We start from the raw sequence: 25,532 nt of genomic DNA, 5'->3' as shown, positions 1-25,532 counted from the left end.
TTTAATATCCCCTTAATTTAAATAATGTTTATATCGCCGAAATGAAGCTTATTGGTCCTTTATATTTAAGTCACAACATGAGTTTTCATAGTAGACCGCAATATGCAAGCTCCACATTATCCGAACCAACATGCAGCGTCGTCTTCAGTGGTGCAAAGAGCGTGTACAGTGAGATGTGGAAGCTTGGAAAGCTGTGTAATGGAGCTATGAATTACGCTACACCTTCTACAGAGCAGATGGACGGATGTGGCGGATGCTGAACTTCTCTTACCAGAGTACGTAACTTCAAGTGTGAAATTCGGAGGTGGTGGTGTGATGGCATGGTCCTGATTTAAGCTGACCTCTGTTTGTGGTGCCACGAACATTGAACTCCGAGAGGTATCTGGACATTCTGGACAATGCAATGCTTCCTAGTTTGTGGAGTTTGTAATGAACTGACCTTTGTTTCTTTCAGCAAGACAATGTACCGTGTCATAAGCTGCTGCTGTAACTGCGTGGTTTGTGGACAAGAACGTCACTACACTTGAGTGACCTCCACGGAGACCTGATCTTAACCCTACTGAACATCTGTGGGATGAATTGGAGGGTCGGGTGAGGTTAAGGGACGTTGAGGTTGAGGTTGAGGTTATATATATATATATATATATACACACACACACGAGGGACGTCCAGAAAGTAAGTTCCGATGGGCTGTCAGAGAACCAAAAATATACTTACAAAAAAAAAAAAAAAATACTGGAAATTAAAGTAGACATCTTTCACTACTTTTCTATATAATTTCTGCCATTGTTCAGGCATTTATCATAACTGGGAAAGAGTTGTACATCTTCGTCGTAGAAGGTTGCCGCCTGTGACGCAAACACGTATTGACTGCTTCTTTGATCTCGTCGTCGTCTTTAAACTGCCGGCCATCAAGGAAAGATTTCAGATGTTTGAACAGGTGAAAGTCGCTTGGCGCGAGGTCAGGACTATATGGGGGAATGATGGAATTGTTCCCAGCCGAAGGTGGCGAGAAGTTGTTGTGTTACGCCGGCTGTGTGTGGGGGGGGCGTTTTCATGAATCAAAACAACGCCCCTGGTAAGCATGCCACGTCGTTTATTCTGGATCGAACGTTCCTCGTATTCAAGAAACGGATAACTGACCTAATTTCGCATGTGGTGGTCGATTCGATTTTCTTAGACATTATAAACACACGCATCAAGAAGCTTACGCACTGCGAGAATGTTTGAAAATGGCACCAACGCCTTTCTAAAGAATCAACAAACTCAGCACGCATGCGCACCATTTCGATCGCGGCGCTGCAGGGAAAATATTTAAAAACGGACCTTACTTTCTGGACGTCCCTCTTATATACACAGAAACAATTTGCAGCAGTGACATTGATGAAGGGATTAGAGGATAAGCTAGTTAAGGACCATTTTTTAACAGCTATATACCACGTATGAAAAAAACTTTAGAATAATAGGTTAAAATGGATGACCACTAAGATTAAGAAAGAATTGCAGATAAAAAAAGAGGTTATTGAAAAAGTATGGAATGAGAGGTGGTGAACAGCTTCATGAGAAATTCAAAGTTCAAGCAAGAAAGTTGACTAGTATAGTCAGGAAGGGAAAATTAGAATATAAGAGGAGGCTAGCACTACATTCAAAGGACAATTCCTAAGGAATTTTTTCGTTATGTGGCTAACAGAAGAAGGAATGATTGTGGACGAATGATCTTGCTAGATGTAAAAGGTAGTCTAATGACCAAGGCAAATGATATTGTAGAGCTGTATAATGATTATTTTATTAGTGTTTCATTCTATGGCGGTGAGTGTTATACCAAAGAGGATGGAGAAGGCGTTGACGGATTAGAAGTGAAGTGGATGTATTTACAATAATAAGTACTAATGGATGTTAGCAAGGCTGTGGGACTGGATGAAATTTCGCAACGAGTCTTAAGGAAATGTGCTAAAGAACTACCAGCTCCCCTGACTTGGCTATTTAATGAAAGCCTTGCAACTAGCAAAGTTCCTATACCAGGGCACTATCCTGGTATACAATTTGATAAGGCCCTGGTATACCAGGGCCTTATCAAATTGTATACCAGTTTGTATTACAGTAAACCCTCGATTTAACGGACTACTAGAAGCTAAGGGTGTTCCGTTAAATCGAAAGTCCGTTAAATCACGAATTTTTTAAAATAAAAATATCTGTAACATTATACTGAAATTCTATCAATATTAGCACTGTAATAACAAAAAAAATCGTTTTACACATACACTTTTAGATAAGTTAATGTAAAGTTAATGTTCGATATTGAGGAACTTGGTTTAGGTAATCCTGCTTTGAAAAAGACTATCAAGTTTTTTTGTGTTTTTTTTTTGAACTTTTGAATTCTGCTGTTTTTTTTATAATTAACTCCCTAAAATTACGAAAATGTGTAATAAAACTGCTCACGCCACGCGACAAAAGAACCAATTACAGTGCGATTAGTGTGACCACGTCCTAATCTTTCGCCGAACATGTTTTATGAGCGGTGACTCATTTATGTCAGCTAAATTACTCCAGTGTTTTTCCAACAAATGTTGGCCTATTCGCCAAAATTTGTTAAAAATAACAGGAAATTAATAACAAAAAAACCTGTTAATTTAATTATAAGCAAATCTTGGTTAAAAGCATTTTAAAATTAACAGGGTGTTAATTTTCACATGTGCATACGGACCGGAAATTTTGTCTGTTAAATCCGAAGTCCGTTAAATCGAGGGTTTACTGAACTTCTGTGGTTGTTAAGGTATTAAAAAAAAAATTGGGAAAAGCTCGTATACTATACAGGGCAGATGAAAATAATATATTTGGAAGTCAGCACGGATTTGTTAAGAGGCCTTCTTGTTTCAGTGATCTCATTAACTTTTATGATAAAGTAACAAGAGTGGTTGATGAGGGAAATGCATATGCTGTAATTTTTTTAGATTTTTGCAAAGGCATTTGATAGGATACCACAGTGGCACACCCAGATGGGGCCCAAGGGGCCCCGTCTCCCCCAAAGAAAAAGGAAAAAACACTAGAAAATTTTCCAAAAATCTTTTCCTAGTTAAAATTCATATTTTTATTTATGTTGTGTCGTGTCTTATATTTCTATACTACTTATGAATTAGCGGTCATATAAGGTGGGAATACCCTATAGTTCTCGGGAATCACGGCCGCTGTGAACACAAGGCGAACCGAAGTAGCCCTCGGTTCGCCCAAGAACCGAGGGCTACTTCGTTTGTCCGAGTCGAGCCAGAGAGGTTACGGGTATCATGTATTGGCGATCATTGCAGATGCTCAGTCATAGGTCGTATGCGATGCGCAGTGTGTATTCTCAAATCGTCTACTCAACTCGCTCCCCCCCCCCCACCACCACAAGTTAAATCCTGAGTGCGCCACTGGGGTACCACATGATAAACTGATATTTAAGTTGCAACGTATGGGTTTAGATACTAAATTGATGGAGTGAATTGGCAATTTCTTGTCTGATATATATCAAAGGGTTGTGTGTGGAGGAGCAGTATCGGAGAAAAAGTTACTAGTTGATTTTCACAGGGCCCTGTGCTGGGACCACCACTTTTTTTCAACCTTTGTATCAATGATATTGTCACTGAAATTCAAGCAGATATTCAGCTGTTTGCGGATGAAGTGAAGCCGGGGAAGGTTATTGATATTCATATTTAATGTTGCTAAAATGTGAAGTTTTGAATTTTGAGATCCGTAGATGGGATACCACATACTCTATTTGTGGAAGTATACTGGAGGAAGTACGGGATCTTGGGGTTAGGGTGGATCGAAATTTGAAATTTAAGGAGCCTGTTGCAGAGGGGATTAAGACAACCCAGAGGATTTCTGCAATATTAAGACGAACATTAATCAGCAGAGACAGAATGGTAGTGAGTCCATCGTATAGGGCCCTGGTCAGGTCACATCTGGACTACTGTGCTGAAATCTGGAATTTAGAGGGGATGAAGATACTTTGGAGAGAATGCAGAGGCGGTTGATAAAAATGATTTCGGGACTGTGGAATGTTATCTATAAGGATAGATTGAAGTCATGTAATTTGCAGAGTTTGGCTCATAGAAGGAGAAGGGGTGATGTAATTAAGATGTTTAAACTATTGCCGCGGAAACACAAAATGTCACGCCTGTCTTATGACGTCAAGTATCAAGAGAAGCTATTTTATCCCATATATGTATTTTTTGTCTAGTTATCACTATAAGAGTTCCGCCGACTCCGTTTAGGGAATAAAATGTGTAAGAGAATCTATTTATTTATATATTTTTTAGTGTGAGTGCGAACAACGTGCTAAAACAATAGCTTATTTCTTTTTCTTTTTTTTTTTCCTCACTTGAAAATAATATTTGTGGATAGGGCATATTAGACTAGAATTCAAAACGTTTAAAAATAATAACGCGCATATTACATTTTATATCCCACCTTGCCTATTAGCCACGTAAACAGAGTCTATTATTGCGTTAGAAATATGGAAGCATTATTAGTGTTGCATCTTTGGTTTTGCATATTTCATGCATATGTAGGTATATTACATCACATTAGTGGATAGCATCATCATCATCACCACCACCACCACCAACAACAACAAAAAAAACGTTTAATGTATATAAAAATATATCTATCAGGATTGCCTTTCATGGTAAATTATACATTAATTTTCAAGGTCGCCTGATGTATTATAATTATTTTATTTATTCATTATTTTTTGTATGCTGATTTTGCATTGATTTCTGTTAATAATTGTTAATTCTGCTGATATATGATTTTTATACAAAACAAACAAAGGGCACTATCCAGCCATTAATAAACATTTCTTCATATTGTGAGATTCGAACTCAGAGATTTATATATCATTTTTCGTCATGGTTTATTGATTAAAATTCTATATTTTTTCTTCATGTGCAAGCCGTATAACTATCTATAAATAGAAGAGTATATATACTTCATCTTCTACAAGCAAGTATATAAGCTTTGGTATCTTAGTTTAGATAACGGTCTTGCGTATAGAAAAATCATGTACGAAATAATAATTCGTCTATAAGTTTTAAATTATTAATGAAATATGTGTAATTATCTTATAAAAACTTTAGTTTGGTTTTCTGGATTAGTACAGAAACAACAAAAGTTATGAAGCGTACAGGAGTTTACTGAAGGAATTCATTCCTTTTTCTAGTTCTTTTTCAACAGAAAAAGAACAAGAAAAAAGTTCATCTCATCTTTGATAGAATTCAAAGTTGTCAGTTATGTCTTCAGCTTAAGACTGACATCCAATCAATCACTCGGTGCAAGTCTTTACAAGCGACTGTTACACTTTCCTGTTCGTTGTGATCTCTCCTAATAGTGATGTGTTAATCTGTCACTATGCGCTTGCTAGGAGAGATCACAATGAACAGGAACGTGTAAAAGTCGCATGGTGCACAAAACACGTTATTCTGTAGATGACCACGTGACCATGATCTGCCCTGCTACTGTGTACAATTTGCTACGGATATGGGGAGGATTAATTACAAATTTAATACATCCAAACTGCTGGTATTTTTAATTTGACTATAATGTATCCTGATCCAAGTTAACAGTTACAGAAGGACCTGATTTAAGATATGCTGAATAATGAAATTGTTTCAGTCATTGTTGAAAAAATAACTGTGTGTGTGTGTGTGTGTGTGTGTGTGTGTTAGATTCCGAGTTCACGCATCCTTCTCTTGTTGCCTTTCCTGGTTATAGTAACTGCTTGTTGTTCGAGATGTGAAAAATTGTTCATCATCCTCAAAAATAATCTTATTTATAAATCGCAAAATATTGTTATGCATGCAATACTGTATGTGAAACTGTTTTTTTTTTTTTGACGGTTCTCCAGTTTTTTTTTTTTTCTTGTTGTCTAAAATATATATTCTTATCTTTTACATCTACGTGACCTTTTTAAAACACTGAATGAAGTTCAAAACAGTTCTCAATGGGTTTAAATAGGTTTGGATGAAATTCAATATAAGAGAATTGCAGTAAGCTCTCTTCCTTCTGTAATGAAACTATAAACGCCAACTGAAATGCTGCAAAAAACGCTTTAGGTATGTCATATCTACGAAGCGTCAGCAATCAGTGCTTCATTCAAAATGTACATGCGCAAATTGTCACTGCGCACTACAGTCAGTTACCAAAACAGCGTTTCTCCACCTCCTTAATTTTTTTTATTTCTGTGTCTCTCTTTCCCTTGCTTCTTATACGCACTTTACCTATACTACAGTGGCATCGCCCTAAGTTCATGACCTTCCTTCCCGTGACCCAAGTCGTCACTTGGACCGCAGTTAACCCTAAGGCTCGATTTGTGTGTTGCGTTGTTCAGCTGCTCACTGCGTATACTAGACTACTTTCGCTCTAGTCTCGTCATCATGGCTTCCTCTAGTCCTGGCTAAGACGCGAGGAACAACATTTAATGAAAACATCGCTGGAATTTCGTTTTTTATATGGACTGTTGGTATAGCTATTATAATTTTAAGGGAAAAGTGTACAGATGCGCGTCTGCAGTGCCTAAGAAGACAGTGTACTCATAGCCAGTGACAGCCACTGGCATTTCTAGATAAGGTAATCCTCGACGAAGGCTCAAGGTAAGCCTAACATGCTTGTATGCTAGTATCACTAAGCTAATATTTGTTGTACTCGCAAAAGACATGAAATAACGAAAGGTGTGAATCTCTTTTTTTTTTCGGGCACACTTAAGATTAAATGTTTTTATTTCGTCACTCACATGTAAATGTCGTAAAATGCTTTATCGATAGTGATGAAAGAATCCGTACACGTGAACATATGCGATCGCAACGAGAGCCAAACAACACGCAGTTGTCAGTGTGATAAACTACTGATGGTGGCGTAACGAAGTTCTGTTCATAATAAGTGCTCAATTAAATCAGCAATACTGTTATTTCTGATTTTAACCTGGTATCATAGGACACCTTTTAAAATATTTTGTGTCTATACGTACTTGTGAGAATTTAATTTTTAGAGCTAAATAGGTGATATTAAAACCAAAGGTATTATACAGAAGAGAAGAGAATGTTAATCATAAAAAAAAGTTCCAATTAGGAACATTTTAAAAAAAATGTTACCAGATATAAATAAGTAACTTTTCTAAGAAAAGATTAATAATAATTAATAATAAATGAAAAGTTTAATTCATTTTATTTACTTTTTAAAATCAATATAAGTACTGCATTCTCTACATTTGATGTAGAATACTTATATAGGTTGAATGCTTGGATAAACTATCCACATTTTCCCTAAAGACGTTTATGATATATTGATAGGTATATTTTGTCATTATACCTTTTTCTAAGGTCAGTGAATAATAAAAGTATTTTTTACCATTTTCTGTTTAATTAGCTGTGTATCTCCTTGCAATAAAATTCTGTTTGTTCAGTTTCCGTCAGTTTTATTTATTTTTTGTCTTGCCTAGTTCATCTTTTATTATATATGGTCAATATAATTCGCAAAAATATTAATTTATATGTAAATATACATAGATAATTATTATTGCAATCATTTTTTTTTTGTATTTACCAAAAAAATTATTCTAAGTGTGTGTGTGTGTGTGTGTGTGTGTGTGTTCGGATACTTTCTATGCATTCTTCAAACATATGATGATATGAAATGTTTCACATCATCATATTTTTCTGTTTTGTATTTTATTAATTCTGTTGATATCCCTCTCGGTTCATATTTTGATTTTAAAAAACTTTGCAATTTTTTAAAGTATTTTTATGCAGATATGAAATAATCTACTTAATGGTATTAATCGTAACTATTGTAAACTTTGATAAATTGCTAATCAACTAACGCCATATTGTTCATAAAATTGAGTCCACTTGTTACAGAGATTTATATCAAAACAAACAAAAAAGCGCACAAAAAATGTTAATCCCTTACTCTCTCTAGCTCTTATGCATTCCAACATCACTTTTGTTCCATTATTAATGTCATTTGTTTCTAAGAGGCAGTAGGGCAATACTGAAGATAGCAATGATGAACGAAAATTAATAGTTGTACGACAGTAGTGAGCAGAGCAAGTTTGAAGTTGAACTGCTAATGTTGGGTTTTCTTTCACTGGCATTATGTTTGGAAGAAGCATTATGGAACAGAAACTAAGAATCTGTTCTGCATGGAGTTTAGTTGAGTGCGTAATAGAGATCATTAGTCAACTGATTGCTCTGTTTAATAGATCCAAGATTTTTAAGGGGGTGGAGATTTGAGCAAACAGCGTAAATTTGGAAATGTGCTCAATGTTGAGTTTACCGAGGATAAATAGTCAAGCGAAAATTAATTTTTGAAGTCAAAACTGGTCGACCCGAGCATTCTGGGTCAACCAGTTTTGACTCCAAATTACACACACACATCATATATATATCTTTTTTTCTTTTTTTTTCTTACGTGTGTTAATATATTATCGAATGTTCACAAAATTGGTTATTATATATTCCAAATGGAATGCGCAGTGTTGGTTTGCCGATCGATGCTTATTGGTCTTGAAATTGTTCCTGTAGATGTTATTGATAAAAAGAAATAATAAAACACTCCCAAGATCAAACCAGGATTTGATTTGATTACTGATAACGAAAACAAGTGGTCTCGTCGTGTTATAAATTAAAAAAAAAAAAAATTGAATTTTGTCACTTGTAATTACTAATTTTTTTAAAAATTTGTTTATCATTATTATCCAGTTGACGTGTTCTCCCCCTTATCCCCCCCTCATAGTTTGCGCCGATTATTTAATGTAGCTTTATCTGTTTATTATGTTTCGTATTACTGATTTAAAAACTGAGTTCTGCTTTATTGTTGATTAGCAAACTAAATAATTTTTGCTGATTTTTGAAATAAGGAGTTGATGTGGAAGCTATTAAAAGATCAGAAGTGGGAAGGAGTGATGAAAACGAACCTAGTTGCTAAAAAATCCAGTTCGTTGTGAAGATAATCACTGAAAATGCAGTCACTATACTGCCACTACCAGTTAGGTTTGACATCTCTGCGCGTGTCGATCCGTGTTTGTGATACTGTCGGCGCAATTCAAGTTCGACTTTTCAAAACTTAAGCCAAGAGTTACGAGATTTACGTAGATAGGCAGTGGCTGGTCGTCAAAACTTCCGAGACAGAAGTTACGCGCGCGCGCGCACACGCGCATACGATAAATAAGTAAATATATAAATAAATATATTATAACAATATATTGTAGGTAAAGTGCGAAGGCAATGACTTTATATAATTTTAACAAAAATTATTGTTGATTAGTTGTAGTACAACTCTCATTTAGTTGTAGTCTCTATTCCATAAACTTACTCGTAAATTTTATCCTGGTGAAAATGAGAATTAACTGCGTCGATACTACTAGCTATTTCATATGTATATTTTGCTGAACTCCTTAAGAAATACTCTTTATAATTTGCCTGTTACATTCAATAAAGATATACGAATGAATAACAAGTTTTAATAATTATTTACAGTTAGTTAAACTTAAAAACTAAACGTACTATTATAATTAGTAATTAGGATTTTAGTATTAAATCCGACACGAGGAAGTAAAGCTTATATATATATCGACGTGGGATCACTATCAGAATCCTCAAGGCCTTTCATATAATGATCTAATACAAATTATTAACAGTAGAAGTACTGTGGCTAAGTAAATAAAACAACCATTCACAATGAAATTTTAGTTGAGTGTAAACCACAACAAAAAGTAAATAAAATAAATAAATATTGGTTATACTAAACTATCTTCCAGTACTAGTATAGAGTCTTTATGTTCTGTAGTACTTAATTCCTCGGAAAATGTAAAAGTATCCCTATACTTCATTCACTTTTAATTTAAAAGAATTTCAATAATGCTTTATTATAAAGCATTATCTCTAAGTAATATGATCAATGATATTAACAGACTTAAAAAAAGTTTAATGACTAAATTTGCAGATGACGCTGAAACGTTCATCCGCTGAAGCGGATAGCTAACAATAAGAAGCAAGGCTACTGCTTCAGGTAGATTTGAAAAGGATATTTCATTGGGGGCTTGGAAATGATATTGTTAAAAAATTTAACAGCTGAAAATAGCCGAGTCTTTATCAGGATAACGAAAATCTAGTAACAGATTACTAATACTACTATTTGGTCAAGGATGCAGTACCAGTTAATGGTAAACTATCATTTCTGCACTGCAGGCGTTGAACATTTTTTTTTAACAAATACGTATATTGTGCTATTTTTCTGGTCCATTTCGAGGAGCGACTATATAGGACGTAAGATATTTATAAGGACTTTTCGGCTACAGATTCACTATTAGCCCTTCAATTATCAACATAGGCGGAAGTATTTTCCCTTCCAGAAACTGTTTCTCCCCCCCCCCCAAAAAAAAACAGACTTGTCAGAAGCACTTGCAAGTCTCAGACAGGATGTTCCCCGTCGTAGCCTCAGTTGTTTTTCGCGTGATCCTAAATGCATAATTTTTTTTTTTGTATTATCCTTTGTTCGTCTTAGACGAAAGAAAATCCGTTTTTTCTTCCCACAAATTGAGGTTTTCCTTCCTCTTGTGGAACATCTCTGTAATATATTTGAAAGTCACTATTAGCCCTTCGATTGTGAGAAGGACCGGACTTAAATTCCGTCCAGGATGTGAGGAAGCTTTATAATTTTCAGTTGAAGGTGAGGTGACGGTTTCGTAGGCGCTAGTGGGGTTTTCCCCTCCCTGAAACTTGTGTTTTTACATCCTAGAAAATAAACAAACCAGCCATAGAACACGCATTTAACACACACATAAACTAACCTCATAACCTTAGTAACTTCTGCTATATTTTTACCAAACAAATTCACAAAACTTTCTGCACCTTCTGCAAACCGGCAGGTTTAGAGACTTAATACATTCCCAATGAATTAAACCACTTCAGTGATAGCTCTGAATAATCCAGATAACCATTACAGTTTGTTTGATTTTTTAAATAGAAAATACGAAGGAATTTTGTCAAACTTCACATCAAGATCCCTTCAGATCTTGATGGCATGCATCTCTATCTTCAGTTATTCTTAAATTATGTGCTTAAGAATTAATGTTTAATTTTATGTTGCTGTTCACGATTTCCTGTTCTGTGTTATTGGAGCTAGAGTACTATGCGTGGAATACACATACCGGCCATCGAATTAGAAACCTTTATTCAGATATACGTAAACGTCACTTACGTAGCGTATATGCAAAATACTGGTCACGTGTGGCAACTATTTAAGAATGTTGCTGGTCAGTAATCGTCAATAGTGTTGATCACAATGAGAAAAACAAAGGATCTTTCGGAGTTCGATAAAGGGCTTATTGTGGGGGCCCGTGTGACCGGAGACCCAATTTTGAAAACAGCAAAGCTGACTAGTTTCTCAAAAGGTGAAATATCTCGGAATGTTTAATCAGTGGAAAAATAACCGACATTCTAAGAGGCTGTGTCCTAAGACAGACTGTCAAGAACGAGATCGCTGTCGTCTGCGAATGCTTGTACGGACAAAGATAACTTTCTGCGTGCAACAATTGACCGAAGCATTTAATGTAGGCTGTTCCTGACCCATATCTCATCGAACTATGTGCAGGGAATTGAAGAGGATCGGTATTGAGAGTCGCATGCCTATATTAAATGTTTTTTCAGTGGTCGGTACGTTTTAGTTTTTTTAAAAAAAGTTCAAGAATTAAACTTCCTTTTATTTAGCGAAAACGTTGGGTTCGATTATAGCGATCGGCCATACTTAGTAATACATATCATAATTTTGTAACAACCATAACCAGACACCCAGGTCAACGCCCAAGAAAGAAGCAGTAGCATTTTAAGAATATCATAAACTTGTTCCTGCAGTAACTATTCAGGAAATTTTTTTTTTTTTTATCGACTTTATGAAATCGGAATCTATTCGATTTTATTTTTTATGAGACTTCACTGCAAAAATTTAACGGTAAAAAGAACAATATTCGTTTCTGGATTTTTTAATTTAAAAAGAATATTCTTAAATATATTTTAAAAATATAAATGTTAACCTTTTCTCAATTTACAAAACATTTCGTTCCAGTCAATTCTAATAGCAGATTATAAAGATTTGCGATAAACAAGTGGGAGAAAAATTACAAAACAAGAGGCCGGAAGTTAGAGAAGTACAACTATTTCCTGACAATTGGATGAATGACTTAATAGCTATATTGAACAGCCCTCGCCTTACCTTTAGAATGTACTGCCGCTAGGGTCGCTTAAGTGTGTATACTACTACTACTACCGGTATTATTGCTCTTATATACATTATGACGTATGCTATTTTGTATGCAAAAAAAAAAAGCATAATAAATAAATAATAAAATAATATGAAATATGTATTGTTGCATATTCAAAATGGTATCTGTGATTATCTTTTAATTTTTTTAGATGAGTGGTTTATTGAAATACGAAAATATTTTAATATTTTTTTAAGTATATAAAAACAGTATTCTTGGTTCATCCATATACTGCATAATCAGATTTAAGTAAAGATCGAAAGGGATCGAGGCGGAAACTTCAAACCTGAAAAGTAATAATATTCAAAGAAATGGAAAACGTTTCATATCCTATTTTAAGAAAACGCGTATGCACGTTGTTGGTCGCCAGAGTGGTTAAGGTTAAATAATTAAATTTAATTAAGAGTTTTGCTGCTGAATACGCGTGCATGCTGTTTTGTATTCATTACGAGAAAGCAAAAAAGGTCTTGCAACAAAAGTCAAAAAATCGTGAGCTGTAAACTTTATTTTGTGCATGCAAGGAACTCAGACTGTGCGTGCGTGCGTGTGTGTGTGTGTGTGTGCGCGCGCGCGCGCAGTGCTTGCACCGGTATTTGGTTTGTAGAAACCTGCAGTGGAAAATAAATACTTCTGATTTGAATTCAAGGCGTACGTTGGGTTTTTTGCTTTCTGTGACTTACTGAATTCACTGATTGCTTTTAGAATAAGTTGAGAACATGAGTTCTATTCTAATATAGCACAGAAACACTAAAATATTAAATACACAAAATAATGAGGAAAATTGCACTAGAATTTGTGGTTTCTTCTACCTTATATTCAAATTTTTGTTCTCTTAAGCAATCGAGATGTGCAAATTGAGAGGGATAAAATGGAAAAAGATATTTCTACTCCCATCACCGAATAGTTATTGTAGCTTCTATGGGAATAACATCGATAATTACAAAGTTTGCATTATATAATCACGTGGGTTTTATTTTATTTCTCATGCGGAATAACACAATTTTATCCTATATCTTATACTCGTATGTGACACGCCGTATATAATATATAGGATATAATCAAAATTACATATCTTACATATTAAGGCATAAAAATAAAGCGATCGGATTCATTTCTAGAGTGTTTAAGCAGCAAGGTTCAATTAATACTCTGCACTTTCTAAGCTTCTTGCTGCAATAAAGGTAGTAAAAAAAATGTTAATTTTTGTTCTTAAACATTCAGTGATGAAAATTTTCTACTTATGAAAACATAGAGAAAATATAAATATATTCACTGTAGAATTAAACTGATTTTAAAGTAAAAAAAAAAATCACCCGAAGGAAGATATATATATATATATATATAACTCACTGGACAAGTATGCGTTGGCTTCCATTAAGTATTTTCTTTATCACTTCTTTTTCAACATACCATCTGCAGTGACAGGCGAAGGATAAAGTCCCGTGTTTATCGGCAGTGCAGAACACCACCTTTTCTGGTTAAGGAGAATTAGGCAACCATTCCTCACATTTCCTAAATCCAAGTATGGGGGAAAGCGCCTGGATGAGAGAGAGAGAGAGAGAGAGGTAAATGAAACATCAACTGTGCGTTCCTTACTTCCTGCAGCTGTTTTCTAACAATTTCCGGTAGTTGAGAAGAGTGCGGACCTAAATTATTTAATTGGAGAAGGCTGTGACAAGGGTAAACACTCTTCACCACGACAGTATTTATTTATAGATTAAAAATGTTGTTTATCATTGTGAATGAAAACACAGGAAACGTGATTCGTCATGTCTTCTATTAAATAGAAAGAAAATTTAAGTAAAGACTAAAAATGACCATTGCGTATCATCTTTTCTGGTAAAATTTGTTTTTATGCTCGTAAATTAGATTTTCATTTAATATTAATATATAATTAATATAACATATTAACATATTAATTATATGCTAATTGAAGTAATATCTAATTATTTTGATAGCATTTCTTTAGATGGCAAAAATTCGTCTTCCTGGTTTAGAATAATCATATTTATTGTTACATAAGCAAAGTGGATATTAGATCCAGCATTATTTCATTTATTTATTATGCTTACTGGTTTTCTATCATCGTTAAAGTTATTCTGTTAGAAATGTGTTGGTATAGCTGGAAAAAAAAAACTTTTCTGACGCATTATTATGAACATTGCTTTGCCTTGCAAATCATATCCAGACGTTTCGAAACGAGTGCGAATAGTTGCTCTTCCCGCTATCCTGAAAAATCATTGAATTAAAATCAAATCAAGTATCCCGTAATTGCAGTTGGAGAAACGACGAGACATTGTGCTCTTCGATTCGAAAAGACCCAAGTTCTGTTCTCGTCACGACGAAAGTAATCTTTTTATGGTACGAATTTTTTTATTTAAAGGTGAGTTAGCCAATCTCATATGGAGGTTGCAGGGTTTCTCTCTCTCTCTCTCTCTCAGAAATTTGGGTTTTTCATCCTCATACAGACAAACTGGCCAGAGAATATACGCAGTCAATGGACAAAATACTATCAATGGCTGGTAGATGACGTAAGATGCGGTTGGTCACTCCTCTCTGCATCCCCCTAAGGGCAGTATTCATGACTGTAATCCATGTGTGTTCACGGGACTGGTATCCACCAATGTTGTCAACAATTTATGTTATGTAGTCGATTGCTAGCTTAAAAGTAAAAATTGTGACATCAGAAAATTAAACTTTTTTTTTAGGATTGTTGTAAATAAAATTTCAAAGTAAACTTTTTACGTTTAATATAATTTAGAAAATGAGTTTTTTTTACTATATAAATAGCAATAAATGTTATGGTTCATTGATTCAAGTACAAGACAGGCACTCTTTATTAATAAGTTTATGGATACTTTAAGATTTTATCATGTATTCGCCAGTGATGTGAATTTTTAAAGACAGATGAATAAAATTCAAATATTTATAGTTAGGTAGTACACATAGTACACACGCGCATCTATTTAATCGGCTTTATACCTCCCAAGAAGCTGTATTGTTAGTGTGTAATTGTCAAAATATCTTAACATTACAACTTTTCTAATCAATTTAATGGAAAACTTTAGCGAATGCTATTTGACACCCGTCTGGTACTAAGGCTCAATTTAATACTTCTGATACTAAGCCTTCGCTATCTATAACTTACGTCTTCAGATTAATATATCCTCTTAAACTGTTTTACGTAGCTGTCGCAATATTGGTATAAAAATAAGGAATGCCGTATTCAAGTTTTCCTCTAATATATACAGTATAGTGTCTTAGCACAATTTCCTTCTCTAGTGGATAATTCAAGCCTCCTGAACCCCTAAACTTTTTTTTTTTCCCCTACATATTTTTATCACGTTCTCCTGCATTTACGCTCTAACGGTGACCGCATTTGAGAGTGAAGCAGAACTGTTCACTATTTGGATAGCTTCCAAAACAAACATACCTACGGATACTCATGTCGCATTTTGAATGCGTTGCTGTTTTTGCGAATTACAATCGTTATTTTTATTTTCAATCACTGGACTGATGCATTCCATACCTTTCGACAACCACACTAAGATTTAAGTGTGTCATTTTTCGTTTTAGTGACGACTGGAATCAATTTTCGTCTTAGGTAGACATGGCGTTGTCGAATTTGTGAAAGAGAACTAGAAGTTTTGTTATTTTAAAATGATCTCATGTTTCTTTCTTCTCATAAACTTTCATTGCTCAGTGCACATACTGTTCGTAGATGAAAAGAACTTAATGAATTCTGAAATGTCTTCAGAAGTGTCATGAAATTTTTAATTCTAACTTTAAAAGACAATATTGTTGACGTGTTTACAATATAAAACGAACCACCTTAGTCCGTAAAAAGAAAATGCGTTTACGTAATTTTTATAAAAATAATGGCTTAACTGTTTGCATTGCCCATATTATTACTGAATGCTTTTTGTTTTGGAAAAGAATGGTATATATAATTATTGAAATTTCTATGCCCTTCCATCTGAAGCTAGCATAGAATAGCAGAATTGAATTGTTGGTTCATCTATGAACTATGTGTATTAGGTGCTTACTCGAAGAAAAACTGGAAAAATGGTTTTCCATGAGGAGAGACTGGAATCTCTGAACTTGACTAACTCAGTCATGTTAATGTTAGAAAAACGCTTAGAAAAAGTTTCTCACGTGGTTGATAGGTTTCAACTATAGAAGAGTCTCTATAAGGACGATATGATCTGTACCGGTAGAAATTATGGCAATGGAAGATCACCGGTGTCCCCCCAAAAAAGTCTCAAAATATCATTAACTATCATTGATTTTAGCTAATGACATTTTGACTGACTTTATATCAATCAAGAGGCAACCAACGAATAAAGATAATGTGGAATTCGAACTTTGGGATCCTACATGTAATTGAATTCAATTATTAAAAAAGGAATGATCATTTGACCGAATGATTTGAAACAGAGCGTTTTTGTTTTAAATAAAGCATTATATTTCAGTGCCCTCCAAGTTTCATTTTCTTTACTAGATATATTTTATTCAGCTTTATGGAATGGGCATTCATCTACCGTAAGCAACCACGTTCTTCTCTTCCTTTCCATACGGGGTGTGTTTTATTCTCCACTAATGGTCTCTGTCTTTGCATTCGTCATTAGTCATTGTCACTTGCTATCATTGGCAACTACCATTTTCGTCTCCTCCTACTTCGCTTAATTCTGTTACCGATGCATATATAATGACACACCAGTCTTCTCCCAATTCCTTGTTAACGCCCTTTTAATGTCTGACTTTATAATGGACGAACTTAATAGCTACGTGAAAAGGTTTCCATTGTTTATATGGAAATATTAAATTTATTATACTCTAAAAAGTTCATATCCCGATGTGCTTTTGGAGATTACCCTCGGTTATTAGATGATATTTCTGCCTATCGATTTCTTTGTTGCTTTTCTTTTGTCACTAGAAAGACAAACTATTTGGATGTTGGACACCGCACTGAACTTTTAGCTTAGGTTTAGTCTTGTCACTGATGGAATGAATTGGTCTGATCCACTGTTGGTTAAGTGATTTTTACCCCTTTCAGTTCCACCTACGAAAGGCAGTAAACCTATGATATATTAGTAGCTTGGTGAGCTTGAAAATTAGATAATCCTGTAACCCTGCTATTAAAAGACGTAAGGTGTTTTTCAGTAAGCCACGAATAAGCCTTTTCAGGCCTCCAAATAAGCAGGATGGTGGTGGTAGCGGTCCCACACTGGGCGATGATAATAATCTATTACCTGAAGACTTTCTCAAACACCCATGCCCACAGCAGAATTCCAATTTACAGCTCGATGGAGAGCTGGTACGCTATCCGTTCGCCAACCATCTCAGTCTGGAAATATCGGATTTATTAAAACAAGTCAAATTTTATAAAACCTCTAGAGGGTGGTAAACAAAGAAAATATTTCTTTTAATAAGAAATATTTCGGCATTACCGGGAGCTTAACTATATAATTTTCGATTTCCTTTTTTAAGTTGTTGTTGTCTTCCTGGGAGTTTTCATTGAGTTTGTTTCAGTTGTCACTTTCCTTCCTCTTCAATCCCTAAATTCATAGGAAGTTTGGCGATATGGAAATTACACCAGTACTGATCCTATTATGAACCTATTATGAAAAAGAAAATAGTAGTTATTAAATGGCACCAGAATGGTATAATGTCAAGTCTCTGTGAAATTATTGTTGTTGTTATATTATGACGGCTTCACAACACTAGGCTATTCATTCCCTACATTATATACGCTACTAACTGCACTATACCACTCTATACAAATCAATTACCCCTAAGAGACCAGCGAACTCATCTTGAATTAAAAAAGCCCATATAAAGAAGAAATTTACCAATTTCTTCCGTTTATATAAGCATTATGCTTCTGTTATGGTCAGGTAAATGCGTCCACGATGTTTTCCAGGAATAGAAAAACTGAGTTAGCAGAATTAAAAATAATCCACCTGTTTCCATATAAGACAAGTCAACTCAGACTTGTCTTATATAAAGAAATATATAAATTTTCAAATGGGTTTATTTTGATTAGTCTGCTTACTAAAAATTTTTACCCTTCGTTTGAGATATGGATATTTTTTTCTCTATCTGTCTCAACATGCATGACGCATGCCTCGTTTTGTAATTTTTCCCCCCTCGTTCTGTTATTCTGACTAGATGTTGCACTTCAACAACATGCTTTGGTGTAGACTTCAGCGGAACACACAACCCCCGTTCGGATGTTCGTTCGGAAACCATCCATCAAACTCGGAAAGGCGGAGTTGAACTGTCCCGTCATTCACTGTGGTGTTGAGTTTTCTGCAGTGTGTTATTCACAACCCCTACTGTGTCGGGAATGTTATTTGGAACGTAGAGCGACCTCTGTTGGGGTGTAGATTGCGGAGCTGTAGAAGTACTCGTCTAGAATTTAATTATAATTATTTATAAAGATACTGCATTGCACGACGTCTTATAAGCATTTCTCATTTTAACAACTTTGTAGACATCACTAATTACACCCAGTGATTCGTCTCATATCGTACTGACTACACGAAACTCATAAATCATTTCACTTAGAGGAATCGCGAAAAAAAAAAAGCTTTATGCAGTATTTCTTCTAGCTTTCTAAATTTAATATGAAAGAGGTTTGTATTCTATCTACAGATTGCTGTAGAAATCGGGAACTATGTAGTTCCAAACTACAGCAATAACCTTCTTAATATTGATTGTTTGTTTGCATGGCTTGTACATCTCCAGGCCTCATAGGGGGGGTTAAGACTATCGCAACAGACACGTTTATCCCGCTTCCAATAAATATTTCCCATTTGTTGATTTTAATACAATGTATAGGTGAGATCAGTCTACCTTACAAATCTGCGGATCTTTTTTCCCCTTTCTTTTTAAAAAATAAATATCCATTATTAGACAATTATTGCTTTATTATTTTGTGTGAATGGAGTTTAATTCGACTCTTGTCCCTAATGATTGGAGGTTGATTTATTGAAAATTTTCAAGTCTGGTGCTTATCGAGTTGACAAACTTGTATTAGCACGGACATCAAGCAAAAAATTGAAATATAAGGTTGGATAAACACAAAAAGATATATATTTACAATAAATAAACAGCAAAGAGAAATAAGTACTTATACAATTCAGACTTTTGAAATTCATTTAATATAGGAATCATGTACGTAGTGCATACTTCATTTCTTGTGACTTATACATTTTTTTGAGGACAATTTATGTCTGGCAGATAAAAAATCCAGAAAATATTGTTACTTAATTTAGACGACTTGTCGCTATTCAGAAAGAATTAGGCCTAATCAAATGACATCCTATTTATTATTACTACACTGATTATTACTAAGAACGCGTCGATATATCAAATATTTTAAAACAACTCTTGGTTTAAAATGATTGAATTGTTGAAAATAATTTTAATTTCAAATTATTAAAATTAAAAAAAAAAAAGAATTAAAGGTAAAGCTAATGTAACGAAATCAGCGTTGCTTTCGGGTTTTTTTCTTTTCATTTCCAAATGAATGAAGTCTCAGCAATTTTGCACTTGTATTGATTTTTATTCAAATAGCAGTTAATTTATGACTATACTTATTCTATATTAATATTTTCATGTAATGGAAAGCGAAAAAAATAATATTTTTTGTTCTTTTCATACCGGAAAGGAACTCGTAATAGACATGATTCATTTTTGCCCAGGATTGAAGACGTCTTATCTATTAGGCCACACGGACCTTCTCTATGCTTTTTCAAAACATTATACTGGTATTAAACAAATACTTATTTGTACTTATTTGTAAGTACCAAATTTTCACGGAAGTCTGACATTCGTACTTACAAATAGTACGATAATGCTTCCCGTTTCTTAATGCATATACAGAATCGAACAAAATAAATTTTCCCTTAAAATAATATTTAAGGGAAAATGTATCCTTCTGTTTTGAAATGCACATATTAGTGAGGTCCGCGTGGCCTAATGGATAAGGCGTCTGACTTCGAATCAGAAGACTGCAGGTTCGAGTCCTGTCGCGGACGAAAGGTTTTTTTTTTCCCCTTTATTACAACTTCTCTGCAGTATGAAAAGAACAAAAAATATTATTATTTTTTGCTTTCCACTCCATGTAAAATAAATAAATAAAAGAAGAATAGTTATTAACATTATGCCGGTAAACAAATTCGCACTTATTTATAATTGCCAAGTACCAATCATACATCATAATAAAAAAAAAAGGAATAAATATTCGTACATATACAGCCGGTTCGTATATATACTACCATACAGCCGGCCTGGCTGGGCGAGTGGTTAGCGTTCCGCTCTCCAGTCAACAGGCTGCGGGTTCGAATCCCGCCGTGGGCATCGATGTTTGTGATTGTCTGTTAAAACTAGTGGTGGCGCTGGTGGGCGATAGATGGCGTTGGTATAGTTGCGGTTCGGTCGTGGATTGATGGAGACAGAGCTGTAGAGTAGATGTCCTCCCTCAATGAGTCTTTGGACTCCCTAGAAGTGTCAAGTAATAATAATATATTTAAAAATATTTTTGAAATTCTTATAAGAATACAGAGCATTCTGTTGCATACTACCATACAGGAGATGAAATTCATCTCCTGTATGTAGGCAGCGAAATTCAATCTTAATGACAATCACAAACACGTTTTCTATGTTTGGGTTTCCATGCCCATTTCCATGCTGTATGTGAGACCACCGCATCGTTTATTGGAGGCCTGAAATGGCTTGAAAATGTTCCATGTTTGGTCTCTAGAGCAGTGTTTCCGGACTATGTTAAAAAGAAAAAGAAAAAAATTACACATATATATATGTTTCAGGCGCAACTTGGCTTACTTGGGAAAAAAGGATTAAAATCAAGCTTATATTACAAAAAAATTAGAATTGCAATTAGAATGCAATTCTAATTTTGTTGTTGTTGTTCTTCTGCTAACGTACTTGATGTTGTATAAGTTTAAGACTTCTTAGATTTAAACAAGGGATTCCCAACTGGATCACTTGAAAGAGGGATCGACATATCCATAACAAATTATTATAATAACTTACTGATTATTATAATTTATCGATAAAAACTAGAAGAAACAGACTGAACATATCAGAAGGATGAAACTGGCTAATTTTAAGCTGGATACTGTCTATATTATTGCGAACTATAAGTCACAACTATCCCATTAGTAACATCCTGCGATTTTTACGAGACCAACATGAGAATTACGTATAAACGAAATAATAATTACTATCAAAGAAAAGTAATTGCTATTACAAACTGATTGTTACTTTTTTCTTTATAGGTTTCTATAGATTGTAAACCTATAGTATATTAATTTTCAAGCCATTTCAGGCCTCCAATAAGTGGGGAGGTGGTTTCACACCAGGCAGCGAAATTCAATCTTAATGACAATCACAAACACGTTTTCTATGTTTGGGTTTCCATGCCCACTGCAGAATTGGAACCCGCAACCAAACAGGTTGGAGAGCAGATACACTAACCACTCTACCATCCAGATAGCCAACTTACTTATGTATTATCATTCTGGAGTGGGAAATAAATAAATATTAACATTTTTCATATAATCAATCTATTAAAATGAAAACGTGTTTATTTTTGGATAGGGGGGGGGGATCGTGAGGGAGAAATCTTTTTATGAGAGTGCAAGTAAATAAGTTTGAGAACATTCACCCACCTCCGATTTAAACCGAACTTTGGAGGAATTCTGTTTCGAGAGAAGTGAGCTAAAAGTTTGAAAGTGAAAAAAAAATCAACAAACTTTCGCCCGATTTTTTTCATTTTCTTTACGCTTCTCCAGTAACATTAGCGTGTGTTTTATGTATATTTTAAAATGTTTTGTATCTTATTTACACCGTAGAATACGGAGAACATGTAAAAAAAAACTTTCTGGAAAGCTGCAATGGCATAACTACTTTCAAGGTCGGCGCTAGACATGATACCACCGCATCGGGATAACGTCCAACCACTTACATTAGGTGAACTATAAAAGCGCTTCGTGTTTAAAAAATACAAATTAATAATAAATAACTTTTAACGGAGCTGCTCCCTAGTCGCTTTACTGTGGCGTGATGATTGCTTTTCTGCTATGACAGTCATTGCACTGGTATATCAGTAACCACTGAGAGTATCTTATTTCAAGTAAAATTAAAAGTACATGTATAGAAGATCAGTTATATTACAAGAAATTCTAGTAGAACTATCATTAATAGTAACTGAAATTGATATTTGAGGGGGGAAAAAAATCTGCGCCTTACCAAACACCGAGCCTCAGTTTTTCTTTTGTATTGTTGTGTAGGAGAAAGAGCACATTACATTTGTATACGATATCAAAATTGTTCCCACATTTTTATTTTTTATTTTTTTAAATTAATGGTAACACAAATTTGTCTTTTTTAATTTTAAATATAACTTTTTCAGGCCACTAATAAACAGGTCTCACACCGAATCATAAAATTCGTATACCATCTAAAAGACATTTACAAATATCCATGTTTGCTTTGGGATCCGAATTCTCAGACCGTTGGTTGGACAGCGGAGCTGCTATCCTCTCTGCCGTTCAGGTCGAGACAAATTATGCTAGTGCAAAGTAAAAGGGAATTAACTTTTTAATTGTATATCTCAAACATATAAGAATGAATTTTGAATTACCAAGAATATCCATTTTATTGCACGAAATCAACTCTGGTTGAATTAGTTGGAATTACGACCAAAACAACTGAGTCTATGAAGTCAGTATATTGTGTGTTAACTGCGTGTATTTTTCGGTCAATTTTCCTGTTTTGCGAGATGAAATACTCAAGTTTCAAGAAGGGAAAAAAAAAAATTCTGCTTCTTATGAAACTGGCTAATTCGCCTTCATTTGAAAAAATAGATAAATGCGAGATATATTTTGTACATAATAGGACCGATAGTTTGTCATGATTGAATACAATTGTTTTGGCTAGTTTATGGTGTACAAATATCGCAGCTGTTTTTAAAATATTGGGAAATTGTAGAAACTAAAATTTATCGCTGAGTATTCACGTATTCTAACTTGGATACACACGTAAAAATAACCTTACCATGCTGGAAAAGGTGGAATGGGGTGGGGTTGGGGAATAAATGTTCAATTTCCGGGATGAGGCAAAAATACTGTGAATCAGTGGGAATGCCGCAACGATACAGTTAATTCAAAATACTCGGTATAAAAAAAAAATTTCTGAATCACTGCTTCTAAAGGGAATGCACAAGCTGTCCATGATTGACTCAGATCGATTCCTATAAGTTATTTTCTTTGGGATATCCTAATCTCCCTCTTTTTTCTCCACACAGAGATAAAAATCTAGCGAACTGAGATCCGGGACGTATAAGAACCATTCGATCAAAATCGTGAATTCACTGATTTTTGACGAAATTGATCTGCTGCTTTCCTTAATTTGTATTAGTTGTAGCATATTTTTAATATGCTTTTTAATATGCATACGTTTAATATTTTTCTTAAGAGTCACATGACTTTTCATAAAATCAACTCTACTATAATTCCAAAAATAAAGCGCAGAGTAATTGCTGAAAGAAAAACTTAAGAAATTTCTTGAACAATAAATTTCTTTAAGGTTTTCTTTCAGCAATTACTCTGCGCTTTATTTTTGAAATTATAGTAGAGTGGAGTTATAGCACAGTGAAAATGTGGACTTGGTATTGAATTTGATAATACTTTAAATGACCAATTTAACTTTTCAAGAACGATCAATAATGTAATGAACGTAAAGATATTAAAAGTACTTTTTTGATGACACCTGGTTTGAATAGTAGAGAGTTATTTGCTATATAGTTGTTGATGAGTGGTTAATTGCTTGTGACAAAAGGAAAAAAAAGAAAGGGTCAAAAATATTCGAAAAAAGAAAAACTCTTAGAAAAGGTCTGCCCTACAGAAGAAGCTTCTCAAATTGTTTCCCAGAGATGTGCTTTGAACAGTGTAGTGTGAAATTTCCTGAGGGGGACGACTTAAGAAGTTTTTTTTTCTTTTTTTTCCCTCCATATATTTTCCCTGGAAAATACTCGAAACGAATTCTGCTTTAGTATTCTGTCCCTTACATTTGCGCTAGTTTACTGTTTCATTTGACCAAAGCATAACCAAATTTAGGCAGCACTTAACTGACGCTAAAAAGGAGAAAAAGAAGAAAAAAAGTCAAGTGTTACGAGAGTATAAAACTGAAATTGCTGTTTTATTGAATTATTTTTTAAGAACGGCTTAACTAAACGGGGTTTGGGTTGCTTTTATTTACTTTCCTGTTCCACATGGAGTCATCGAACTATGAATTCCATTATTTAAAATGCTGCCGACGACGATAATGATGTTAAAAACTCAACGAGTTCTAAGTGATCTGACAATTTGACCTTATAAGCTGTTTTCTTTTTTTCTTTCTTTTTCTATTTTTTTTTTTTTTTCACCCGCTTGACACCTAAAGTAGATTCAGTTACAAGAGGGAGAATGATTGTGTAGTTCAATGTAACATATAAACGTTCATGGCGATAGCGTTGTTTGTTTATTTAACTCATAGTTCGTCCATAAAGTGAGTGGGCAGAAGTGCAACACTCTGTCTGTGTTAGTATTTATGGAAGTTGATGAGGGAGGATTCGCCTCTTGGGAGAGTATAACTTTCAGAGCTGCCGATTCTCTTGTAAACAATATTTTTGAAACAGTCAAGAGAAATATATCTTATTCTGGTTATGTAATGTATAAAAGAAGTAATTAACTTCCATTTATATTGTCGACACATTATTATTAATTGCATACATCATTTTAATTAATAATATTCCTCATAATGTACTGTGAGGAATATTAGTTCAGTTTATTATTGTGTTTATGGTGCTTTAATTCACATAAACGTGATCGACACGAAAAATAATATAATAAAAATAATATTAATAACTAAAAAAAGAGAAAATAAATAATCGAAATATACCATTTGTCATATTTCTTATTCTGAATGCTGTGTGTCAAGTTTTTTTAAGTACTTACCAACTAAAAATAATAATAAATAAACAAAATCTGCCGTTTTGAAATATGATGGCGGGTGATTTATGCTGTTTACTGTATAAATATCGTTTATATGGTAAACAACGGTTTTTCTTTTGTCCTTAACGAAGATGTAATCACAGAATGAATCTTGGCAACGTCTAAATTGGTTTCAGTCACTCATTACTTTTAAATGGGCACGTCTAAACCGCGGT

The 25,532-nt window shown here is 34.3% G+C and overlaps 1 protein-coding gene and 1 non-coding gene across 3 annotated transcripts in view; both read left to right on the top strand.

The window, feature by feature from the left end:
* Positions 1 to 6,160: 6,160 nt before the first annotated feature.
* Positions 6,161 to 25,532, top strand: part of LOC150093900 (interference hedgehog-like) — a 247,420-nt gene continuing 228,048 nt past the window's right edge. For both annotated transcript variants that reach the window (XM_090412904.1, XM_090412903.1), the window contains exon 1: positions 6,161 to 6,629. The gene's annotated coding sequence lies outside the window, so the exon portion shown is untranslated. The remainder of the gene's footprint in view (positions 6,630 to 25,532) is intronic.
* TRNAR-UCG (transfer RNA arginine (anticodon UCG)) lies at positions 20,268 to 20,340 on the top strand. Its single transcript has one exon. It is a non-coding gene; the product is annotated as a tRNA-Arg (tRNA).

Source organism: Typopeltis vanoorti, chromosome 23, assembly GCF_054136105.1.
Source record: "Typopeltis vanoorti isolate ZY-2024b chromosome 23, IOZ_Tvanoo_1.0, whole genome shotgun sequence".
NCBI classification, from domain to species: domain Eukaryota; kingdom Metazoa; phylum Arthropoda; class Arachnida; order Uropygi; family Thelyphonidae; genus Typopeltis; species Typopeltis vanoorti.
Note: the sequence above shows the minus strand (reverse complement) of the source record. Positions and strands in the feature narration are given on the sequence as shown.